The sequence below is a fragment of the Heterodontus francisci genome, unplaced genomic scaffold (genome assembly GCF_036365525.1).
Source record: "Heterodontus francisci isolate sHetFra1 unplaced genomic scaffold, sHetFra1.hap1 HAP1_SCAFFOLD_61, whole genome shotgun sequence".
Classification (NCBI taxonomy): Eukaryota; Metazoa; Chordata; class Chondrichthyes; order Heterodontiformes; family Heterodontidae; genus Heterodontus; species Heterodontus francisci.
In genome coordinates, this window is record NW_027141441.1 from 7209951 (window position 1) to 7221479 (window position 11529).

At 43.4% G+C, this 11529-nt stretch overlaps 1 pseudogene; it reads left to right on the forward strand.

Annotated features, from left to right (window-relative positions):
* Positions 1 to 10468: 10468 nt before the first annotated feature.
* Positions 10469 to 10577, forward strand: LOC137363481 (U2 spliceosomal RNA; annotated as a pseudogene).
* The last annotated feature ends 952 nt before the right edge of the window (positions 10578 to 11529 follow it).

Below are 11529 nucleotides of genomic sequence, written 5' to 3' on the forward strand. Positions count from 1 at the left end.
ATGAAGGGAATGCAGTGGATGTTGTTTGTATGGATTTTAAGGACGCGTTTGACAAGGTACCACATAAAAGGGCGGTTAACAAAATTGAGGTTCGTGGTATAGGAGGGTCAGTGTCCAATTGGATAGAAAATTGGTTTAAGGACAGAAAACAGCGAGTCTTATTAAATGGTTCTTTGTCAGACTGGAGGATAGTCGACAGTGGTGTTCCCCAAGGGTCAGTGCTAGAACCACTGCTTTTTTTGCTCAAGGTAATTGACTTGGATCTTGGAATACAGAGTAGAATCTCAAAATATGCCGATGACACCAAACTAGGAGGAGCGGCAAACAGTGATGATGATATGAACTGCCTGCAACAGGACAGTGATAGGCTAGCAGAATGGGCAGACAGGTGGCAGATGGAATTTAATAGTGACAAGTGTGAGGTGATGTATTTTGGCATAAGGAATAGGGAGAGGCAATATATACTTAATGGCACAGTTCTAAAGAGTGTACTGGAATAGAGGGACTTGGGGTTCATGTGCATCAATCTTTGAAGGTGGCAAGACATATTGCGAGAGTGGTTCGCAAAGCATATGGGATCTTGGGCTTTATAAATAGAGGCATTGAGTACAAAAGCAGGGAAGTAATGCTGAAACATTATAAAACTCTGGTTAGGCCCCAATTGGAGTGTTGCTTCCAGTTCTGCTCAGCAGACTTTAGAAAGAATGTGAGGGCCCTTGAGACGCAGAGGCGATTTTCCAGAATGGATCCAGGGATGGGGGATTTTAGTTACAAGGTTAGGTTGGAAAAGCTAGGATTATTCTGCCTATATCAAAGGAGATTGAGTGGAGAATTGATAGTGGTGTAAAACACCTCTAGAGAATAGGCCATCCTGGACTGGGTATTGTGTAATGAGAAAGGATTAGTTAACAATCTTGTTGTGTGGGGTCCCATGGGAAGTGCGCCCATAATATGATAAGATTGTTCATTAAGATGGAGAGTGAGAGAGTTGATTCCGAGACTCGGGTCCTGAATCTAAACAAAGGAAACTATGAAGGTATGAGGCGGGAGTTGGCTATGATAGATTGGGGAACGTTACTTAAAGGGTTGACAGTGGATAGGCAATGGCTAGCATTTAAAGAGCGCATGGATGAATTACAACAATTGTTCATTCCTGTCTGTGCAAAAGTAAAACAGGAAGGGTGGCTCAACTGTGGCTTACAAAAGAAATTAAGGAAAGTAGTAGATCCAAGGAGGAGAAATATAAAATGGCCAGAACAAGCAGCAAACCTGAAGATTGTGAGCAGTTTGGAATTTAGCAGAGGAGGACAAAAGGATTGATTAAGAAGGGGGAAATAGAGTATGAGAGTAAGCTAGCAAAGAACATAAAAACTGACTGTAAAAGCTTCTATAGATATGTGTAGAGAAAAAGATTTGTGAAGGCAAATGTGGGCCCCTAACAGTCAGAAACGGGGGAATTTATAATGGGGAACAAAGAAATGGCAGACCAATTAAATACATACTTTGGATCTGTCTTCACAAAGGAGGATACAAATTGTCTCCCAGAAATGTTGGGGAACATAGGGTCTAGTGAGAAGGAGGAACTGTATGAAATCAGTATTAGTAGGGAATGTTTGGGAAATTGATGGGATTGAAGGCCGATAAATCCCCAGGGCCTGATAATCTACATCCCAGAGTAATTAAGGAAGTGGCCCTTGAAATAGCAGATGCATTTCTGGTCTTTTTTCAAAATTCTATCGACTCTGGAGCAGTTCCAATGGATTGGACGGTTGTTAATGTAACTCCGCTATTTAAAAAAAGAGGCAGAAAGAAAACAGCGAATTGTATACCGGTTAGCCTGACATCAGTCGTGGGGAAAATGCTGGAGTCCATTATAAAATATGTAATAGCAGAGTGCAATAATAACTCGTCTCCACTCCTAGTATTTCTAAATCCCACACATTCACTATAACGTGAACAATTATTTCCTGTTGTGTCTCTCTCAGATTTGTGAACTTCACTGTATTGGAGTGAGGTGACATCTACTGGCGGGAAGCAAGAACTGCAATCAAGCAGCAGAAACTCCACAGTCTGTCAGGGTTAAAGAAACATTGCAATGTGAGGACACAGCGAAGTGGTTTGATTGGGTAGATGGAGACATGATTCACTTGTGGTGGTGTCTGAAGCAAAGGCCAGAAATACAAAATTGTCATTAATAAAAGAAATGAGGAATTCATGAAAAATGTAGTAACGTAGTGAATGGTTAGAATGTGGATAGAATAGAAAGTGAGATTGGATGGACAGAAGCAGTCTGAAAGGATGGCTGAAACAAAAGGTGAGTGCCCTGAAACGTTAACTGTGTTTCTCACAGCACAGATGCTGCCAGAGCTGCTGAACATTTCCAGCACTTTCTGTTTTTATTTCAGCATTTGCAGGATGTTGCTTTGATCTGAAAAAAAAATGTATGATTGGCTGGGGGGTTCCAGTGAAATTCCACAGCAGCTAATAAAACCAGACCTGTCAGTGGCTTGTTGCTCTAGGGGCATGATTCTCCATTAGGGTGTATGGTTTAATTAACATGCGAGAGATCCTGGGTTCAAGTCCCGGACGATCCCTGGTCTGCTGGCATTTTTAGATTAAGGTTCTCTATTGGTTTCAGCCTTGCAGAAGGTGGAATTGACTTCCATCCGGAGCTGGCTTGAGGACCAGACAACTGGATTCAAAGAGCTTGTCGACAAAATTTCAATTAACTAAATGTACAGATAGCCAAGTGGGAATATAAAGTTGTTGCTGTAATTGTGACCTGACTCCAAAAACAACAGGACTGGGTCTGGACTGGAATGGAATGGAATTCTTCAGTGTTTCTGTTGTTTGGCTTGCATTGACTCATCGGTTTTCTTGTTTTTCACTTTGTCGATGCTTTTGAATAATTGTGGATCCTTCTTCAGGGTGTCTCCTTTCACCAGGTAGTTCTGACCTCCGATGATGTTGATTGTTATCAGCTTCAATTCGCTGAGAGTTTTGGAAGTGAGCAGATTTCCTTTGCTTGAATCTACAACATGGAACTCAGTCTGACATGTGGACCCATGGGAGGATTTGAATGCCATCCCTGCGTTGGAGTTGCATCCATCCAATAAGAGACCGAGTAGAAGTGACAGTTCTGTCAGTCGAATATGAGACTTTTAATGGCAGGGTTGTGAGTTTGAGTGCCATTCTGTTTTTCCCTTTTTTAAGGCTTCATGAGCAGAGAGTACAGGGAGTGTTTGAAATGAGCAAATCTCGCTTTGATTCAGGACTCTTACCTCTCAGCAGCATCTCACTATGAAAGATTGAATTTGATCTCATTTCATTCTCAGCTCGGGGTCTGTGCGGCTCAGTGGCACTTCTGGCTGTCTCCCGCTTCACAATCCATCAGTACTGAGAAAGCAATGGGGAATATTACTCACATGTTGTGTTCTTTAATTTTTTGGAAAACTTGAATGTATGTATTTTCTTCCAAAACAAGGACACCAAGCCACTGTTAATGTAGGGCTGAAATAGCTCAGTTGGGAGAGCGTTAGACTGAAGATCTAAAAGTCCCGGGTTTCAGCAATTTTGCTTCCTTATGCGTCCCTTGCCTTGGTTCTGATTTTCCGGTTGCACAATTTACTTTGAAATTATTTACCAAGCACCAGTGGATTGAATTTGAGAAACAACACAGAGTCATTTACAGCACAGAAGGTGGTCGTTTGGCCTATCACGTCCATGCTGGCTCTCCCCGGAGCAATCTAGTCAGTTCCACTCACCAGCTCGATCCCTTTCCTCCTGCAAGTTTCTTTCCTTCAAGTATCCATCTAATTTCCTTTTCAAATCATTGATTGTCTCTGCTTCCACCACACTCGTGGGCCAAGACATTACAACCCACAACATAAAAAATTCCACCTCATCAAGGATGGGAAATACTTACATCTTCTATATTTGCTTATTCTCTATTTCTATGAGAATAGACTGACAGTCAACATGAAAGGAAACCCAAAAATCTTCGAGCAGCATGTAAATGATAAGTGGGTAGTAAGAGGTTGAGTCGGGCCTATTAGGGACAAAAAGGATAATATAAGCTTAGAGGTGCAGGGCAATGTTAATCTACTTAATGAGTACTTTGTATCAGTGATCACTAAGGAAGTGGAATTTGACAAAATATCAGTCGAAGTGAAGAGAGTAGAGTCAATGGAGAGGGTACAAATTGAGAGAGGGAGGTACTAAAAAGGCTGGCTGTGCTTAGGGAAGATAAATCACCTGGTCCGGATGGCTCACATCCCAGGTTGCGAAAGGAAATGCGGATGCAGATAACGGAAGGGCTTGCTATAATCTTCCAATCTTCCCTGGATACGGGGGAGGTGCCAGAGGATTAAACAGTGGCAAATGCGACACCCTTATTCAAGAAAGGGTGTAAGGACAGTCCGGGTAACTACAGGCTAGTTAGATTAACAGCAGCGGTGGGTAAGGTTTTAGAAAGAATAATCAGGGTAAAAAATCAACAGTCACTTGGAGAGGTTCGAGTTAATTAAGGAGAGTGAGCATGGATTTATAAATGGGAGTTCATGCTTGACTAATCTAACTGCATTTTTTGATGAACTAACAGAGCAGGTTTATGAAGGGAATGCAGTGGATGTTGTTCACATGGATTTTAAGGAAGCGTTTGACAAGGTACCACATAAAAGGGCGGTTAACAAAATTGAGGTTCGTGGTATAGGAGGGCCAGTGTCCAATTGGATAGAAAATTGGATTAAGGACAGAAAACAGCGAGTCTTATTAAATGGTTCTTTGTCAGACTGGAGGATAGTCGACAGTGGTGTTCCCCAAGGGTCAGTGCTAGAACCACTGCTTTTTTTGCTCAAGGTAAGTGACTTGGATCTTGGAATACAGAGTAGAATCTCAAACTATGCCGATGACACCAAACCTGGAGGAGTGGCAAACAGTGAGGATGATATGAACTGCCTGCAACAGGACAGTGATCGGCTAGCAGAATGGGCAGACAGGTGGCAGATGGAATTTAATAGTGACAAGTGTGAGGTGATGTATTTTGGCATAAGGAATAGGGAGAGGCAATATATACTTAATGGCACAGTTCTAAAGAGTGTACTGGAATAGAGGGACTTGGGGTTCATGTGCATCAAAATTTGAAGGAGGCAAGTCATATTGCGAGAGTGGTTCGCAAAGCATATGGGATCTTGGGCTTTATAAATAGAGGCATTGAGTACAAAAGCATGGAAGTTATGCTGAACCATTATAAAACTCTGGTTAGGCCCCAATTGGAGTGTTGCTTCCAGTTCTGCTCAGCAGACTTCAGAAAGAATGTGAGGGTCCTTGAGACGATGCAGAGGCGATTTACCAGAATGGATCCAGGGATGGGAGATTTTAGTTACAAGGTTAGGTTGGAAAAGCTAGGATTATTCTGCCTTTCTCAAAGGAGATTGAGTGGAGAATTGATAGAGGTGTATAACACCTCTAGAGAACAGGCCATCCTGGACTGGGTATTGTGTAATGAGAAAGGATTAGTTAACAATCTTGTTGTTCCCTTGGGGAAGTGCGCCCATAATATGATAAAATTCTTCATTAAGATGGAGTTGATTCCGAGACTCGGGTCCTGAATCTAAACAAAGAAAACTATGAAGGTATGAGGCGGGAGTTGGCTATGATAGATTGGGGAACGTTACTTAAAGGGTTGACAGTGGATAGGCAATGGCTAGCATTTAAAGAGCGCATGGATGAATTACAACAATTGTTCATTCCTGTCTGTGCAAAAGTAAAACAGGAAGGGTGGCTCAACTGTGGCTTACAAAAGAAATTAAGGAAAGTATTTGATCCAAGGAGGAGAAATATAAAATGGCCAGAACAAGCAGCAAACCTGAAGATTGTGAGCAGTTTGGAATTTAGCAGAGGAGGACAAAAGGATTGATTAAGAAGGGGGAAATAGAGTATGAGAGTAAGCTAGCAGAGAACATAAAAACTGACTGTAAAAGCTTCTATAGATATGTGTAGAGAAAAAGATTAGTGAAGACAAATGTGGGCCCCTTACAGTCAGAAACGGGGGAATTTATAATGGGGAACAAAGAAATGGCAGACCAATTAAATACATACTTTGGATCTGTCTTCACAAAGGAGGATACAAATTATCTCCCAGAAATGTTGGGGAACATAGGGTCTAGTGAGAAGGAGGAACTGTATGAAATCAGTATTAGTAGGGAATGTTTGGGAAATTGATGGGATTGAAGGCCGATAAATCCCCAGGGCCTGATAATCTACATCCCAGAGTACTTAAGGAAGTGGCCCTTGAAATAGCAGATGCATTTCTGGTCTTTTTTCAAAATTCTATCGACTCTGGAACAGTTCCAATGGATTGGACGGTAGTTAATGTAACTCCACTATTTAAAAAAAGAGGCAGAAATTAAACAGCGAATTATATACCGGTTAGCCTGACATCAGTCGTGGGGAAAATGCTGGAGTCCATTATAAAAGATGTAATAGCAGAGTGCAATAATAACTCGTCTCCACTCCTAGTATTTCTAAATCCCACACATTCACTATGATGTGAACAATTATTTCCTGTTGTGTCTCTCTCAGATTTGTAAACTTCACTGTATTGGAGTGAGGTGACATCTAATGGCGAGAAGCAAGAACTGCAATTAAGAAGCAGAAACTCCACAGTCTGTCAGGGTTAAAGAAACATTGCAATGTGAGGAAACAGCGAAGTGGTTTGATTGGGTAGATGGGGACATGATTCCACTTGTGGTGGTGTCTGAAGCAAAGGCCAGAAATACAAAATTGTCATTAATAAAAGAAATGAGGAATTCATGTAGTAACGTAGTGAATGGTTAGAATGTGGATAGAATAGAAAGTGAGATTGGATGGACAGAAGCAGTCTGAAAGGATGGCTGAAACAAAAGGTGAGTGCCCTGAAACGTTAACTGTGTTTCTCACAGCACAGATGCTGCCAGAGCTGCTGAACATTTCCAGCACTTTCTGTTATTATTTCCGCATTTGCAGGATTTTGCTTTGATCTGAAAAAAAATGGATGATTGGCTGGAGGGTTCCAGTGAAATTCCACAGCAGCTAATAAAGTTTGACTTGTCAGTGGCTCGTTGGTCTAGGGGTATGATTCTCGCTTAGGGAGTATGGTTAATTAACATGCGAGAGATGCTGGGTTCAAGTCACGGACGATCCCTGGTCTGCTGGCATTTTTAGATTAAGGTTATCTATTGGTTTCAGCCTTGCAGAAGGTGGAATTGACTTCCATGCGGAGCTGGCTTGAGGACCAGACAACTGGATTCAAAGAGCTTGTCGACAAAATTGCAATTAACTAAATGTGCAGATCGCCAAGTGGGAATATAAAGTTGTTGCTGCAATTGTGACCTGACTCCAAAAACAACAGGACTGGGTTCTGGACTGGAATGGAATGGAATTCTTCAGTGTTTCTGTTGTTTGGCTTGCATTGACTCATCGATTTTCTTGTTTTTCACTTTGTCGATGCCTTTGAATAATTGTGGATCCTTCTTCAGGGTGTCTTCTTTCACCAGGTAGTTCTGACCTCTGATGATGTTGATTGTAATCAGCTTCAACTCGCTGATAGTTTTGGAAGTGAGCAGATTTCCTTTGCTTGAGTCTACAACATGGAACTCAGTCTGACATGTGGACCCATGGGAGGATTTGAATGCCATCCCTGCGTTGGAGTTGCATCCATCCAATAAGAGACCGAGTAGAAGTGACAGTTCTGTCAGTCGAACATGAGACTTTTAATGGCAGGGTTGTGAGTTTGAGTGCCATTCTGTTTTTCCCTTTTGTAAGGCTTCATGAGCAGAGAGTACAGGGAGTGTTTGAAATGAGCAAGTCTCGCTTTGATTCAGGAATCTTACCTCTCAGCAGCATCTCACTATGAAAGATTGAATTTGATCTCATTTCATTCTCAGCTCGGGGTCTGTGCGGCTCAATGGCACTTCTGGCTGTCTCCCGCTTCACAATCCATCAGTACTGAGAAAGCAATGGAGAATATTACTCACATGTTGTGTTCTTCAATTTTTTGGAAAACTTGAATGTATGTATTTTCTTCCAAAACAAGGACACCAAGCCACTGTTAATGTAGGGCTGAAATAGCTCAGTTGGGAGAGCGTTAGATTGAAGATCTAAAAGTCCCTGGTTCAATCCCGCGTTTCAGCAATTTTGCTTCCTTTGCGTCCCTTGCCTTGGTTCTGATTTTCCGGTTGCACAATTTACTTTGAAATTATTTACCAAGCACCAGTGGATTGAATTTGAGAAACAACACAGAGTCATTTACAGCACAGAAGGTGGTCGTTTGGCCTATCACGTCCATGCTGGCTCTCCCCGGAGCAATCTAGTCAGTTCCACTCACCAGCTCGATCCCTTTCCTCCTGCAAGTTTCTTTCCTTCAAGTATCCATCCAATTTCCTTTTCAAATCATTGATTGTCTCTGCTTCCACCACACTCGTGGGCCAAGTCATTACCACCCACAACAAAAGAAAGTTCCACCTCATCAGGGATGGGAAATACTTACATCTTCTATATTTGCTTATTCTCTATTTCTATGAGAATAGACTGGCAGTCAACATGAAAGGAAACCCAAAAATCTTCGAGCAGCATGTAAATGATAAGTGGGTAGTAAGAGGTTGAGTCGGGCCTATTAGGGACAAAAAGGATAATATAAGCTTAGAGGTGCAGGGCAATGTTAATCTACTTAATGAGTACTTTGTATCAGTGATCACTAAGGAAGTGGAATTTGACAAAATATCAGTCGAAGTGAAGAGAGTAGAGTCAATGGAGAGGGTACAAATTGAGAGAGGGAGGTACTAAAAAGGCTGGCTGTGCTGAGGGTAGATAAATCACCTGGTCTGGATGGCTGGCATCCCAGGTTGCGAAAGGAAATGCGGATGCAGATAACGGAAGGGTTTGCCACAATCTTCCAATCTTCTCTGGATACGGGGGAGGTGCCAGGAGTAAACAGTGGCAAATGCGACGCCCTTATTCAAGAAAGGGTGTAAGGACACTCCGGCTAACTACAGGCTAGTTAGATTAACAGCAGCGGTGGGTAAGGATTTAGAAAGAATAATCAGGGTAAAAAATCAACAGTCACTTGGAGAGGTTTGAGTTAATTAAGGAGAGTGAGCATGGATTTATAAATGGGAGTTCATGCTTGACTAATCGAACTGCATTTTTGATGAGCTAACAGAGCAGCTTGCTAAAGGGAATGCAGTGGATGTTGTTTATATGGATTTTAAGGAAGCGTTTGACAAGGTACCACATAAAAGTGGGGTTTGCAAAATTGAGGTTCGTGGTATAGGAGGGTCAGTGTCCAATTGGATAGAAAATTGGTTTAAGGACAGAAAACAGGGAGTCTTATTAAATGATTCTTTGTCAGACTGGAGGATAGTCGACAGTGGTTTTCCCCAAGGGTCAGTGCTAGAACCACTGCTTTTTTTGCTAAAGATAAATGACTTGGATCTTGGAATATTGAGTAAAATCTCAAAATATCCCGATGACAACAAACTTTGAGGAGTGGCAAACAGTGAGGATGATATGAACTGCCTGCAGCAGGACAATGATAGGCTAGCAGAATGGGCAGACAGGTGGCAGATGGAATTTAATAGTGACAAGTGTGAGGTGATGTATTTTGGCATAAGGAATAGGGAGAGGCAGTATCTACTTAATGGCACAGTTCTAAAGAGTGTGCTGGAATAGAGGGACTTGGGGTTCATGTGCATCGATCTTTGAAGGTGGCAAGACATATTGCGAGAGTGGTTAGCAAAGCATATGGGATCTTGGGCTTGAAAAAAAGAGGCATTGAGTACAAAGCAGGGAAGTTATGCTGAACCATTATAAAGCTCTGGTTCGGCCCCAGTTGGAGTGTTGCTTCCAGTTTTGCTTACCACACTTAAGAAAGAATGTGAGCGTCCTTGAGAGGATGCAGAGGAAATTCACCAGAATGGATCCAGGGATGGAGGATTTTAGTTACAAGGTTAGGTTGGAAAAGCTAGGGTTGTTCTACCTGCATCAAAGGAGAGAGAGGGGAGAATTGATAGATGTGTTTTCGGCTGTGACAGTTTTAAATAAGTTGGCAAGGAAACATTGTTCCCGTTAACTATTGGTACAAGGACTAGGGGACACAGATTGAAGGTTTTGGACAGGAGGTACAGGGGGAATGTGCGCAATAACTTTCTTGCACTGATTGGTGATGATCTGTAACTCGCTGCCCATGAGGGCGGTGGAAATGGAGACAATCGAGGATTACAAAAGGAATTTAAATGGTTACTTGAAGGAAATAATTTTACTGGGCTATGGGGATCGAGCAGACAAGTGATAACTCGTCTCCACTCCTAGTATTTCTAAATCCCACACATTCACTATAATGTGAACAATTCTTTCCTGTTGTGTCTTTCTCAGATTTGTAAACTTCACTGTATTGGAGTGAAGTGACATCTACTGGCAAGAAACATGAACTGCCGCTTCTCGGCCTTTTGGCTCAGATCAAGTGTAGTATCTGTTCTTATCAGTGCTTATTTGATTGAGAAGAGACCATGATCATTGCCTTTTGATCCTGGGGAAGCTTTGAGTAAAATGGCTATAACCAATTTTCGAACTTCGGGCCAGGGAGTGCGCAACACCGTTCGGGTGGTCGTGAAGGACAAGGAAGGAGATGCACCGGTCGATCGCACCTTCTTCATCAAGAAAATTCTCTTCGATTGCTGCGGATTTCAAGCGACGGACGTCTTCTGCCTGCAGGATTTCCCCAGCAGTGGATACTTCGACGTGACGTTCCGGAACGTGGCGGGATGCATCAAGTTCCTGAAGGCGTTCAAGGAGAAAGGGGACCGGGCGCCACTGTCGATCGTCACAGCGGAGCCGCTCTTCACGCTTCCGTCACAACGGGACCGGGTGGTGACGATCCACCTCTACAACCCCCATGTTCCGGTGGTGGATGTACTCACCTTTCTCGCCAGGTCCATCGAGGTGGCCGGCAGCAGCACTGATGTCAAGGACCCTTTGGGATCTGGACCAGCAAGCGGCAGGTCAAGGTGACCTTGAAGGTAGATGCCAGTGGAGCCATCATCCACCCTCCCTCCAGCTTCGCTATCGGGGGAAGTCGAGGCTTCTTGGTCTACGCTGGGCAGCCCAGAGTTTGCCGCACCTGTGGCAAATCTGGTCACATGGAAGCCAACTGCAGCACGGTTGTTTGCAAGAACTGCAAGGAGGAAGGCCATCAGACCAAGGACTGTAAGCAGACTAAGTGTTGCAACTTGTGCGGTGCGGCAGGCCATCTCTACAAGACCTGCCCCAAACGTTGCCTCAGCTATGCTCAGGCGGCAAGGTCCAAGGAAAGGCCGGGAGAAGGTTCGACGAAGGCGTCCGCTGTTCGAAAGGAGACCAGCAGCATTCTCCGCAGTGAGGAACTTCTACCTGAGAAGGAAGGGGAGGCAGCTGAAACCAACGACCCAGCACCTACCCAGCGCCCGGAAACCCCTCCTCCACAGACAGCATCGATGGAGGAGGAGGCAGCAGATG